General features: G+C 31.8%; 1 protein-coding gene across 17 annotated transcripts in view; it reads right to left on the reverse strand.

The window, feature by feature from the left end:
* LOC118193846 (bromodomain adjacent to zinc finger domain protein 2B-like) overlaps positions 1-13,355 on the reverse strand; it is a 356,880-nt gene that overhangs the window by 279,386 nt on the left and 64,139 nt on the right. For 16 of the 17 annotated variants that reach the window (XM_085824639.1, XM_085824657.1, XM_085824656.1 and 13 more), the window contains one exon: positions 4,505-4,597. The exons of the other annotated variant lie outside the window; for it this stretch is intronic. The gene's annotated coding sequence lies outside the window, so the exon portion shown is untranslated. The remainder of the gene's footprint in view (positions 1-4,504; positions 4,598-13,355) is intronic. 17 annotated transcript variants of the gene reach the window in all.

Here is a 13,355-nt window from a genome sequence, read left to right on the forward strand (position 1 = left end):
ATGATTACCAAATATTTTAGTCGGGAATGCGAGGTCTTTATCTACGACGGTGTTCATTTTCAAAAAGTTATTAAGTTCTCAAATATTAATTTTAATTTCTAATATTTATTACTGGACTATGAAGATAGCATACCCTCAAATTTCCTAAGAATAAAAATCAGACTATTTGGGAGGTGGGAATCAGAAAAATGTGTAAAATTAATTTGACAAGAGAAAACTGAGACACAGCTGACTATTTTGAAACAATTCGATAGGGGAAAAAAACACTAAATATAGGGAGGGAAGAAGAAAGAAAAAAGAAAATAAAATAAACACATTTACAACAGGTTTTTGTTTCTACTGGTAAAAAATTCAATAAAGGTGCTTTTTAACATTTATTATCCTATTCAAATTTCAGGATCAAGCTATTCAAAAGTCACCAAATGATAATATGAAAACAATTTTAAACATAAATAAAAATCCATTATTTTAGATATTTTGCTAAAAACCAAATTTTTCATACTATCATCATTTTAATAATGTTGAGATATCGTTATTACATTTGTTTAAAAAAAAGTAAAAAATTTCTGTCTTGTAATCTTAATAAGTTGCCTAAATGTTGATAAATCGCCGAACTTAACGACAAGCAATAAAATTCAAACACTAGGAGCCGCTTAATGTTATCATTTGGAGACCGTTTCCAATTTGAAGTCGCGCCCGTTTCTATACGAAAGCATGGAAAATAGGTAACTTTTTGTGATTCACAGCTCTTTTAAACTATCAAAATATTATCGAATAAATTTTTTAGCTGAAATAAAATCGCCAAATAAGCTCAAAATAGACTAAAACGAATTCTAAATGAACGATAAATGTTGCCAAATAAGGAATTATGCCTCCTAACAAGTAGTTTTCGATTTTAAGCAACGATTTAAAACTAGCCGAAAAAGCAATCTGAGTTTAACTTAGATTTTGAATAACTCTACCAATTTTGAACATGATTAAAAACAGGAACCTATTCTTCAGAAGCAAAGAAAAGTTTGTGCAGAATTTTTTTCCCCCCGGATCCTTAAAAGAAAACATTTATCTGACAACATCTATGTCACACTAAGGTTGTTCTCTTTTTTTTTTTTTTTTTTTTTTTTTTTTTGCAGGGAGGGGGGCTATTTTTAAATTTTATATTTTCATGTTCCCTTTCAGTGAATGAGATATGCTCTTCTAGTACATAAGAGATCAGGCATACGAACCAATAATTTCCAGAACGATTATGAACAGTTCATAAATGAGCTACTTGAATTAAAGACATTATGAACAGTTCATAAAACATTTTTGCCCTTTCCTAATTAAAGTGCTGGAGAAAATGCCTATTTATACATTTCTAGCTATGTTTATATACGAGTTAAATTCCGTTGCTGTTTTGAAAGGCACTTTTTTCTTTTGTCATTTAATACTATCAAAACAGTTGAGAGCAAACATAATCACAGTAAGTGGTGTTTGACGTATTCCGAAAAAGGTAACTTGATAGAGCGGTAACCGGAATGTCTTAAAAGACAATCCTCTTTATAGGATATATAGAGATAGATATACAGATTTGCCAACAAATTGGCAACTGGAAAAATTTTTATAGCCTTAAAATAAATAATTAATTAAATTTTTAAAAAATGAGAATTTGGAAAAAATTAATTTTATGCTTAAAATTATAAAATTTTTGATATCCCATTTCAGGCTTTGTCGATTCAGGCTTTCTGAAAATGGCAACAAATATCGTGCCGCTTCAGGCTTCCCCCCCCCCTTCCGCAGGTATTCTGGATGAGAACAGAACAAAATGATACCATTTCAGCCCTTTCAATTTTTCATTTTTCATTTTAGTTGGTGGAGATATTAAGTTGCATAGAGAACATTTCGTTCAGCCACAAAGGAAGACACATTCTTTATTTGAAAACTGTTATGCAGATAGGAATAAATAATCCATTCCCATGTATAAGGTCAAGCAGGAGACGTGAAATGTGTACAGTGACCTTTAGTGTACAGTGACTCGAACCTGGAACTGTACTTTATGTGTACAGTGACTCGAACCTGGAACTCTCGAAAATGAGCTGAGTGTGCTACCGTTACACTATGAAGGCATGCGGAAAGGAGGGAGAAAATATGTTATATACTCTCCCTTTTAAAGGGTGACTGGGGATTAGGGGACACTGTCGGCAAACACAGGTGGTGAAGAATCATCATCCACCGCCTTTTAGTTCAGGCGCCACGGTAGATTCATTAGATTATTTTGAAGCAGCAGACGTGAAAAATGAGCAATGCTTCACCAGGACTCGAACCTAGACCTCTTGAATATGTGCCGAGTACGCTAACCGTTACACCAAAAAGGTCATGCAGAATGGGAGGGAGAAAATGATCGTTCTTTTCTATGATGAAACTTGCATTTTTAAAAGTCTATAAAATAATGAATGTGTTCTACTAAAAACTGCGACAATACTACCATTTATGATTTTCAGGGTTCTTAAATCAATAATTATATACAGAAATGAAAACAATATTAAAGTTTTGTAAGTTATCAAATAATGACATACTGGAGACTTAAACGGAATTATGTATAAAGTGAAAATAAACAGCATAAAATGAAAACAAAAGGACATTAATAGGGTATGTTATCCCCCCTCATCAGTATACAAAGTTTAGACCTTGTGACCATGCTTTCAATTAGGTGGTCAACCACCGCAGAATCAAGCATCTTCTTGTAGAGCAGTTTCCTGCTCAATAAGAGTGGCTGGAGGTGGGAAACGTGAAGATACAGCACGGCTGAGAGCATCCCAAAGATTTTCAATGGGATTAAGGTTGGGTGAATATGCTGGCCACGCATTGCGCACAATCCCTTCACTCTCCAGGTAGTCGTCGATGATGTCAGCTTTATGGGGACGTGCGTTATAGTACATTAAAACAAAAGTAGGGACAACTGCTGCAGTGTACAATCTCATAATGGGTTCTAGGACTTCATCTCGATACCGAACAGCCATCAAAGAACCCAATTTAAAGATGTGCAGGTTAGTGCGGTATCCTAATGAAATCCCTGCCCACACCATAATGCTTCCGCCTCGGAATGTGTGATGTTCGGTGATATTTTGCGACTGATTGCGTGTTCATTGTTCACGCTATATCCTTATAAACTTATCATCTGGCTCCAGAGCAAATTTTAACTATCAGTTAACATGACATTGCCCCAGTCAGACACATTCCAATTGACATGTTCCCGGCACTACTGTAATCATGCCCCCTCTTCATTAGACAGAAAGAGGAACAGAAACTCGAGGTACCCAGGCGTAGAGACCACTCATATGTAATCTTCGGCGTACAGTAGCTGCAGATATCACCTAGCCAATGGACACCGTAACCATAGATGTCACACGTGTTGAGGTCGCTCTGCGATTTCGCTTGGCTACAATAGCAATATATTGATCTTCCCTGGGGATTGTAACCCTTGGGCGACAGGCTATGGGCCTTCGGACAACTGTCTGTGTGGTTTGGAACCGTTTCCATAAATGTGAAATTACAGAATGATGATCACCAAAGAAAAGAGCAACATCTGTAATTGACTGTCCTGCTTCAATGCACCCCACAGCACGCCAGTGCTCAGAATCTTCCATTCGTCTTCTGGAAGTCATAGAAACACGTATGTACTGAAAACAAATTGTACGAAAGTTTTAACCACCTTCTATTAGCACTTACAATCAACTTCTGTAACCCTTCATAGAGCTGGCTTCTTATAAGACTGCCTTTTTTGCATATTTCTTGACATGAAAGTGTGATTGGCTGTTACCTAACATATTTGCATACTTCCATCTACCTCTGCAGCGAATTGCATCCTCTTCAATTCTGATTGGCTTTCGGAAATTAGCATTTTCCTCTCCGTGCTTAACTTTTGGAAGTAAGTGTATTTATAATATAGAATTAATGCAATCCAAATCCTTAAAAGTTTTCACTTGTCTGTTTCAATGTGATTTTTTATTTTCAATATTTAAATTATCAAGATTTAGAAGTCAGTTTCAAGAAAATAGCAGTACTCAAATTTTAGAAACATATTTTTTTCCTATATTCGGTATAATCCCGAATATCACTGTTTTATTTTAGTAGCATCTAAAGTTTAAAGAGCAAACATTACCGTCACATTATCTCCTATCGTGCTTTTAGGATTTTGCATTTTGACCCTGAATGAAAATGGCTGAAATGGAAATCGCTTTCACCCACCCCATTAAGAGAGGCTGAAATGCCACGGTTTTCAAAAAAGCCTCAATTGGAAGAAAAGCCTGAAATGGGACAACTGTAAAATTATAACTGTTTTCGTAAACATTACGATAAATCCATAAAAGTCAGTCAATATGAGCTAATGCCGATACATACTCTTCAACTCGGCTATGTTTCAATTCAAGAATTGTTTTACAGAATATTGTTTAAAAACTGGAATAAATAAAGCACTTAATATAATCAAAATAGTTTAGCCAGTACATGCAAATTATAAAGTACTTACGATTTTAAATAAATTTTGAGCAATTCAATTTTTCATTTTCATTCCAGCCGTGTTTCAAAACCAAAGCTCTTTTTCAGAGTATGCCGAAATCCTCTGAAATAATAATGTTGTATTAGTATTATAACAGTTAAGAATTTACACATTACATAAGAAATACATATACAGTCAAAAGTCTTTAATCCGGACTCGTCGGGACTTTGGCGATTCCGGATTATTGGTTTTCCGGGTTATAGATCATCAATTTAAATCTGGTAAGATGGCATGCAGAAATTATACAATTTAAAAAATATGAAACTGTAATTTATGAAATAAAGAGCAATTATGATCTAAAGGGTATCAAAATTTACAAAAAAAAATTAATATTTATTTGTTTACTTTATTAAACATTTCTTTCATTGCGCGCATGCGTAAAAATTACATTACGCATAATCGAAATTAGAAAATTGCAACCAGAAAACTATTTGATGTGTATTCATGATATTTATACTGACGAGGAAATTGATTTAAATCGTATCGGAGTACATCGAGATGAAATACTACATTTACTAAGGAATTAAAAGCCGAATAAAATAAAAACATCTGCCCTGAAGATGAGGATAGTGCTGACAGATCAACTTCCAGTTCATTGCACGCTGCGACATCCCCCCCCCCACACACACAGAGCAGCGTGAAATTGATAAACAGATTTTGGAATGGTTAGAGAAACAAAGGATATGCATTTATCCATTTTTTCCAGCAATTCCACTTTTTGTTTGATGGACATCGAAACATGCTTTCGCTTTGTAGATCCCTTGGCAGCTCCAGAATCGGAAATTCTTTTTGACATAATCGAAAGTTCAAGCTTATTTTTATAAAATTGCTCTAACACTCTGCAAAAAATAATAAGCCAGATCTAATTAGAAGATTCAGGAACAACGCAATCTGCAACATTAACTGAAATAGATAATTAGATAATTTTAGCTTAGCTTATACCGTCCGTTATACAGTCAAAAGTCGTTAATCCGGACACCCATAATCCGGAATGATCGATAATTCGGACCTCAAAGCTACAAACTTTCTGCGCATGCGTCAATACATTATGCGTGTACGCATGCGCGTAATACCTTTACACATGCGCATAATACATTTATTTACGCATGTGCGTTTAATGTATAACGTACGGTACAACCTAAGCTAAAATTATCTAATTATCTATTTCAGTTAATGTTCCAGATTGCGTTGTTCCTTAATCTTCGAATTGGAAAAAGCTTATTATTTTTTGTAGACTGTTAGAGCAATTTTATAAAAGTAAGTTGGAACTTTCGATTATGCCAAATAGAATTTCCGATGCTGGATCTACAAAGGGAAAGCATGTTTCGATGTCCATCAAACAAAAAGTGGAATTGCTGCCAAAAATGGATAAAGGCTCCTTTGTTTCTCTAACCATTCCGAAATCTGTTTATGAATTTCACGCTGGTCCGCACAGGGAAGGGCGGGACGTTGTGGCACGCAATGAACTGGAAGTTGATCTGTCAGCACTATCCTTATCTTCAGGGCAGATGTTTTTATTTTATTCGGCTTATAATGTAGTATTTCATCTGGATGTACTCCGTCTTTGATATGATTTAAATCAAATTCCTCGTCATTATAAACATCACGAATACAAATCAAATAGTTTTCTGGTTGCAATTTTCTAATTTCGACTATGCGTAATGTATGCTTTACGCATGCACACGTTGAAAGAAATGTTTAATAAAGTAAATAAATAAATATTAAGCTTTTTTTTTTTTTTTTTTGTAAATTTTGATACCCTTTAGATCAGAATTGCTCTTTATTTCATAAATTACGGTTTCATATTTTTAATTTTATAATTTCTGCATGCCATCTTACCAGATTTAAACTGATGATCTATAATCCGGAAAAATCGATAATCCGGAATCACCGAAGTCCCGACGAGTCCGGATTAAAGACTTTTGACTGTACATTAAACGCGCATGCGTAAACGTATTATGAGCATGCGTAAAGGTATTATGCATTTACTCATGTGCAGAAAGTTTGTAGCTTTGAGGTCCGGATTATAGATCATTCTTGATTATGGACGTCTGGATTAAAGACTTTTGACTCTATATACAATATATGGCAATTAATTTTTATGTTTTATAATCTAGGTAAACCAATAATTTTTTGCTTTTACAAATTGTTAATTTTTGTTACACCACACTTAAATATTACAGCAGTTTTCCCCATGTGTAAAATAATTAAAAGAATATAAATATACAAAATTTGAATAATATTTATTAATTAAATTCATAATTGTAAATTATCTAAATTCATTACTTCCCTACTTAAGAAGTCAAATACACTTTTTTTGGTTTTTAAATTTTTGTTATTCTAATACTACAGATTTTGAGAGTATACTTTCCTTTTTATTATTTTTTACTTTTATGTTTTTGGATCAAATTTTCTTTTTTTCTTTCTTTCTTTCTTTTTTTTTTTTTTTTTCAATATGCTTGATTGCTTTCGTTTTGTAAATTTTTTTGGCATCATCCAGCATGGATTGAAAGATAGCGTTATTATCGGGTTTTTAAGCTTTTTGCTTGTTTTTGATGCTATATATATATGTAGTGCCAATGTTGAATACCAGATGGCGAATAGTATAATTCTTTTAATGTTTTATTTTTCGTTTTGTGAGTTGGCAATTAGATGAGTTTGACTCAAGATGCAGTAAAAGAACCACCAGGATAAGACGTAAATAAAAATGTATGAAAATGTATTGAAGTTAATTCAGTTTATAACTAACATATTTGTTAAAAATGTAAATACTTTAAATGTAATTAATGTACTGTCCTTTCAAGTAGTTTCTTAGATGTCTTTTTCAAGATGGTATTACCACATACTATATCAGAAGTTGGGATTATAGAACGTTTCAAGCAATTACTGAAATTCTACGTAAGATTACATATTGAAAAAACTTTGAAGATAGAAAGTAGATTTTGTTTTCATATTTGACAATGATTCTAAGTGAAATAAAACAAATTAATGTCGCATTGAAGAATTGTAAAGCAGATAAAATTAGAACTTTACACAAATTTATTTTCAATATAGACGGTGACAGATCTAACAGAAAAAGAATTAGAAACTTTTCTGGTTTTGACTTAGCTTCACAGTGACGAATTCCAAAAGAAATCAAAAAATGTCGAAGAAAACTTTTCATTTAATGAGCTGGTTACAATCTCTAATATTCTAAGTATCTCATTTTAAAGCAATAAAACAGAAATAGCGAAAAGAATTTAATTTTATCATGTGATATTGAAACTCTAGCTGAAAATGTAAATGGCGCTGAAACATCTAGTTCCGATGAATCGGAAACAGAAGTATTAATAAATAAAAGAAGTGAAAATGATTTTTCAATGCAGCGCAATATTTTTGATAAGAAAATTAATCTTGATTCTTGGATACAGTGTGATTATGCTTGTAAAAATGTAACTACTGGAAATTCTATAATTCAGAGTGTTAACATTCATTATTCTGATATTGAAAGTACTATTACAAAGTTTAATGCAGACTTGCATGAAAATGTTGTTCAATGGGTAGATCATTTTGAGAATACTTCTACACTATTTAATTTGTCGGATTTACAAAAATTTATCTTCGCCAAACGATCGCTTGGTGGGAATGCAGCATTATTTGTTCGAGCAGAACCGAAACTCAATTCATGGCCAAAGTTAAGAAAAGCCTTAAAAACTCAATTCATGGCCAAAGTTAAGAAAAGCCTTAAGTGATGAATTTTCTTTTGAAATAAATTATGCTAACTTACATGAGCTATTAATTCAAAGGAAAATGAAAAATACTGAATCAGCTCAAGAATATTTCTTAAAAATGAAATAATTATGTAATTTTGGGAAAATAGATGACACTGCCTTAATACATTATGTTATAAATGGAATATATAATAGGCACGAAAACAAAACTATACTGTACAGATGTAAAAACTTTATTGAATTTAAAGTAAAACTCAAAGTGTACGAAGCAATGAAAGGCAATTTTGCAAAAAGTACAGGTGCTTTTGATCGGACGAAAACGAAACATGATTTTAACAATAAAACCAACTCAAAAAACATAAATATGACTAAAAGTAAATTGAAGAATGATGATAATATGATGGTGATATTGAAAGCCGCAACAATAAAATTTGTTTTAATTGTTGTGTGAAAAATCATATTTCTAAAAACTGCATTCATAAAGATAAGGAAATTAAATGTTTTAAAAGTGAAGGTTTTGGTCATAAAGCATCAGAATGTTCTAAAAAAATTCGAAAACAGAAGTAGCCACTTTAAATGTCAATTTTGAATCAAAATTGAACAAAATGATAATGACTGGTAATTTCATGGTAAAATCATTAGTAGACACTGAGAGTACTAAATGTAGTATTTCATCTCGATGCACTCTGTCTTTGATATGATTTAAATCAAATTCCTCGTCATTATAATTCGCTTCCGATAGTGAAAAATTTCATCTCAATGCACTCCGTCTTTGATATGATTTAAATCAAATTCCTTGTCATTATAATTCGCTTCCGATAGTGAAGAAAGTGACACAGAGGTTATTGAAAAGAAAAAATTTCGATTGACAAATTAGTCGGTATTCTCGACACAGCAATTATAGGACTTGAACAACGGAACTTTGTAATTGAACAAGAAATTATGTCTGTGTATAGAATTAAAGAGAAAGTATTATCACATAAAACAAAGCAACTTAAACAACTTACATTGAAAGAAATGTTTAATAAAGTAAACAAATAAATATTAAGCTTTTTTTTTTTTTTTTTTTTTTTTTTTTTTTTTGTTTGTAAATTTGGATACCCATTAGAACATAATTGTTCTTTATTTCATAAATTACGGTTTCATATTTTTAATTTTATAATTTCTGCATGCCATCTTACCAGATTTAAACTGATGATCTATAATCCGGAATCGCCGAAGTCTCGACGAGTCCGGATTAACGACTTTTGACTGTACTATTTTCTTGAAACAGAATTCTAAATCTTGAAAGTTAAAATACGGAAAGCAAAAAAAGTCATATCAAAACAAAAAAGTGAAAATTCTTGAGGAGTTGCCTAGCACTGAATATGTATTAAAAATTTAATGTTCTAAAGAATCATGAAAGGTACTACTAGCACAGTTTTAAATATATTTTTATTTTATAGATTTTTTAATCCATGGTTTAACATCCTTCACTGTACCGAAGGATGTTAAACCATGGATTTTTTACAACTGTCTGCGAAATCGAAATACTGTATGATATTTAAACAAAGAAACATCTTCCTATCTGGCTGAAATAAGTTTTCTCTGTGCACCTTAATCTTCCCGCCAATTACAATTAAGGGTTAAAAATAGAAAGACTGAAATGGTACGATTTTTGATGTCCTCATCCAGAACATCAGCAGAAGGGAAAAGAAACCTGAAATAGCACAATATTTGTTGCCACCTTCAGAAAACCTGAACCGTAATAAAGCCCGAAATGCAATCACGTTCTTCTCCAGCGTGCCTAACTGTTGCCATTCAGGAAAATGTAACATATGTATCTTTCAATTTCAATCAATAAACTCGGCTACTTGAAAGCAATGTGCTGCCACTGCACGAAATAAAATACTTTTATCTTCCATTCTGCAACATGCTGCCATTCAATAAACCGTAAGATATTTATTTAGCTTTCACATTTAATCTGTCTGCTGTAGTACACGAAATTAAAGGAAATTAAGAACAATTAATGCAGTTCTTGAGAATATTTTTTCTACTTTTTATTCTGATTGATTTGAATAAAAATGCATTTCAGTCACGAGATGTCTAATTAGAAGCAATAAATATTTTATGGATTTACATTCATTAAAATCATTACATATTTTCTTTTTTATAAGAACTATTTTAGGTGGCTGCTAAAGAAGAAAAAAACAGTAAATTCTTCAGAATCAGAAAACGTGGCCATCTTTGATTTATTAGCAAACGGAAATACTGCTGATTCTAGATTATTTTAAGCGAATCGATCTTAGGAATACATTGTGGGAGAAAAAAAATTACAGCTTCTACACGCTTCCTATAGACACGGTTGGTTACGGATTATGCGACCTCGGACCTTAATTCAAATAAGTGAGCTAGAAATTGGTCCCTTCGACCATCATTTGCTGCTATGTGAAGCAACAGCTGCAACAGCTCGTTATTGAACTTTGAAGGAGAAATCTTGATGTAGTTCGATATAACTTTATAGCGAGGAATGTTTAATTTCGGTACGAGAATTTCCATATGCCAGATAATGATTGACTTTTGAAGCATTTAACTGTAAGATTATATATGGGAAAACGGTGGCAACAATCCTTTAAAGCTGATTGACACGGAGAAGATTCTTAGAACGCGGTGGCCGCCTGTTATGTGCGCCCATAATAAAATTACAAGGAGGTTAGTAAAATTATCACCATCTCTGGCCTCAGAAGTGTTGAAAGACGAAAATGGCTACGGCCCGCCATAAAATTTAAAAAAAAAAAAAAAAAAAAAAAAAGAGCTATTAAGAAGATAGATTCTTGGAGCTACCGAATGCAGTCAAGAAAAAAATTCTGATGCGGCCAGCACATGGCCTCCCGCAAATGGCATGTTACAAATAGTAAGGTTACTACTATAAAGGGCTCTAGTAGCTCAGATAGCAACAAGCTTTAAAATATCACTTCCGGTTGATCGCTTGCAAACGTGATCTAATAGGTTGTTCTAATAAATGAAGAAATGAACGAACAGATGTTCGGTTGAACTTCTAAAAAATGAATTGATTACATATTTTAATTTGAAAGAAAGTTGTTCAGGATTTGGCGAGAAAAAAGTAATGTTCATTTTCTCAAGTATGGCAAAAATCAGAACAAATATAGTTTTAAAAAATTAACAGTTTTAAAAGTACCAAATACTTTTAAAAGTTCTACATTTTTTAATTAAATTTCTAATTAATTTGTAATGATTATTTTAAAATGGCTTTTTTTTGTGTGAATGCTAGAGTCAAACTTGCATTGCACCTTAAATTACTAAACTGAAACCTTTTTTGAAACCTTTTTCCCAGTTCTTTTGGAAATTTTAAAAATTGTTTTTCACATGAACATTAATTCTAAACTTCTGTTCCAATAATTTAGGATAATAAGAAGAAAAGGATGTTTATGCTTTATAGAATATTTTATCGCGAATCCAGAAAGTAGGAAACAAGACTGAAGCTTTTCATTCTGCCCCCCCCCGTCCTACATTTTAAATTGTCGCCACCAAATGTTATCGTTATGCATTAGTAATTTAAAAAAAAAAAGACTAAATAATGAAGAATATGTATGTATGTCCCTCGCGGAAAAACAATGGCATCTACAACCACGGAATTTTTTATACACCAGAACGTGGGCACCTCGAAAACTAAATTTCGAATTTGTTTTTGATTTGCTTCATATTTTATACAAATTTAATGGATTTTTTTTTATTTATTTATAAACACAGCGATTTGAAATGGAGAAGTGGAAATATATTCAAAATAAAACAAGTTTACCTCCGGCACTCCAGACAGTTGCCATTCGACAAAATGTGAGATAGTTATCCTTCACTTTCAGTTTATAAACTCAACTATTTTAATTCATTGTGTTGCCGCTACCAGAAATAAAATACTTTTATATTCACGCGGCAGCCAGTTGCCATTTAGGAAAGTCTAAGATATTTAGAGTTCAAATTATATTTGGATCTTTAATTGCGATTTAAAATCAATAAGCACAGTTCTTAAAAATATTTATTCTACATTTTAATATAACTGATTTAAATAAAAATGCATTAACATCATAAGATATCTAATTAGATATAGTAATTTATTTCCTAAACAGTATTGATTAATTCATTATATTATCTCCTAAGTTTAATTAAAGTAGAATTATTTTAAAAGTGTGAATCCATACTGGATTAGATATAATATTTTTATGAAATAACAGTATCTGGACTCATCAATATCATCGTATACTTTTAATTATATTTATGATAAATATTTTCGGCAAATTTCAAATAAATAATATAAGGAATATAATGTAGGGAAGACACGCTGCTTTTAAATATTTTATTACTTTTTATTTGAATTTTATGTGCCGTCGAACGTTCTATTTCATAAATAATAAAGTTAAACATAAAAAGTTAATAAAAGAAATGTGAAGGCTTTCAGATTTTACATTAAGCCCAAGGCTGAGTTTTTTTAACGTTTTGTGTGTTACCTTTATTTATTAAATATCATGTTCATAATATCATTAATTTTTAGTCCAAAGGGGACTATTGTTTTCGTTTTGCGATTTTGCGTCGGAACCCTATAAACGGCATATCTCTTTTCAAATCGTCGTCAACAAATACTATCGCCCTTTATTATATTTGAAGAAATTAAATAATGAAGAATCTGCATAAATGTATGCATGTTTCTCACATTCTGATAAAACAACGGTACATGCGAATATGGGCATCTATAAGCATTAACTTGAAATTTGTTTTATTATCGATTTCATATTTTATTTTGTAAAACTTTAATGATTTGTTGATTAACAAACTCAACGATTTAAAAGCGAGCAATAGCAACACTCTACGGGGGGGGGGACCTTTTCATCTCCAGCGCGGAACTGTGTATCGGAAATTCTAAAGATATGCTCATTTTAAAATTATTTTGCGACTTTACTCTTGAACTGAATTTTATGGTTTAGGTGATATGAACATGATATTTAGTAAATAAAGGCAACACACAAAACGTTAAAAAAAAAAAAAAAAAAAAAAAAAAAACTCCTTTGCACGTAATTTAAAATCTGAAACATTTCATTTTGTTGTTGTACTTATATAAT

This window comes from Stegodyphus dumicola, chromosome 10, assembly GCF_044657685.1.
Source record: "Stegodyphus dumicola isolate Sdum_Otavi_A_Nest chromosome 10, ASM4465768v1".
Taxonomy (NCBI): domain Eukaryota; kingdom Metazoa; phylum Arthropoda; class Arachnida; order Araneae; family Eresidae; genus Stegodyphus; species Stegodyphus dumicola.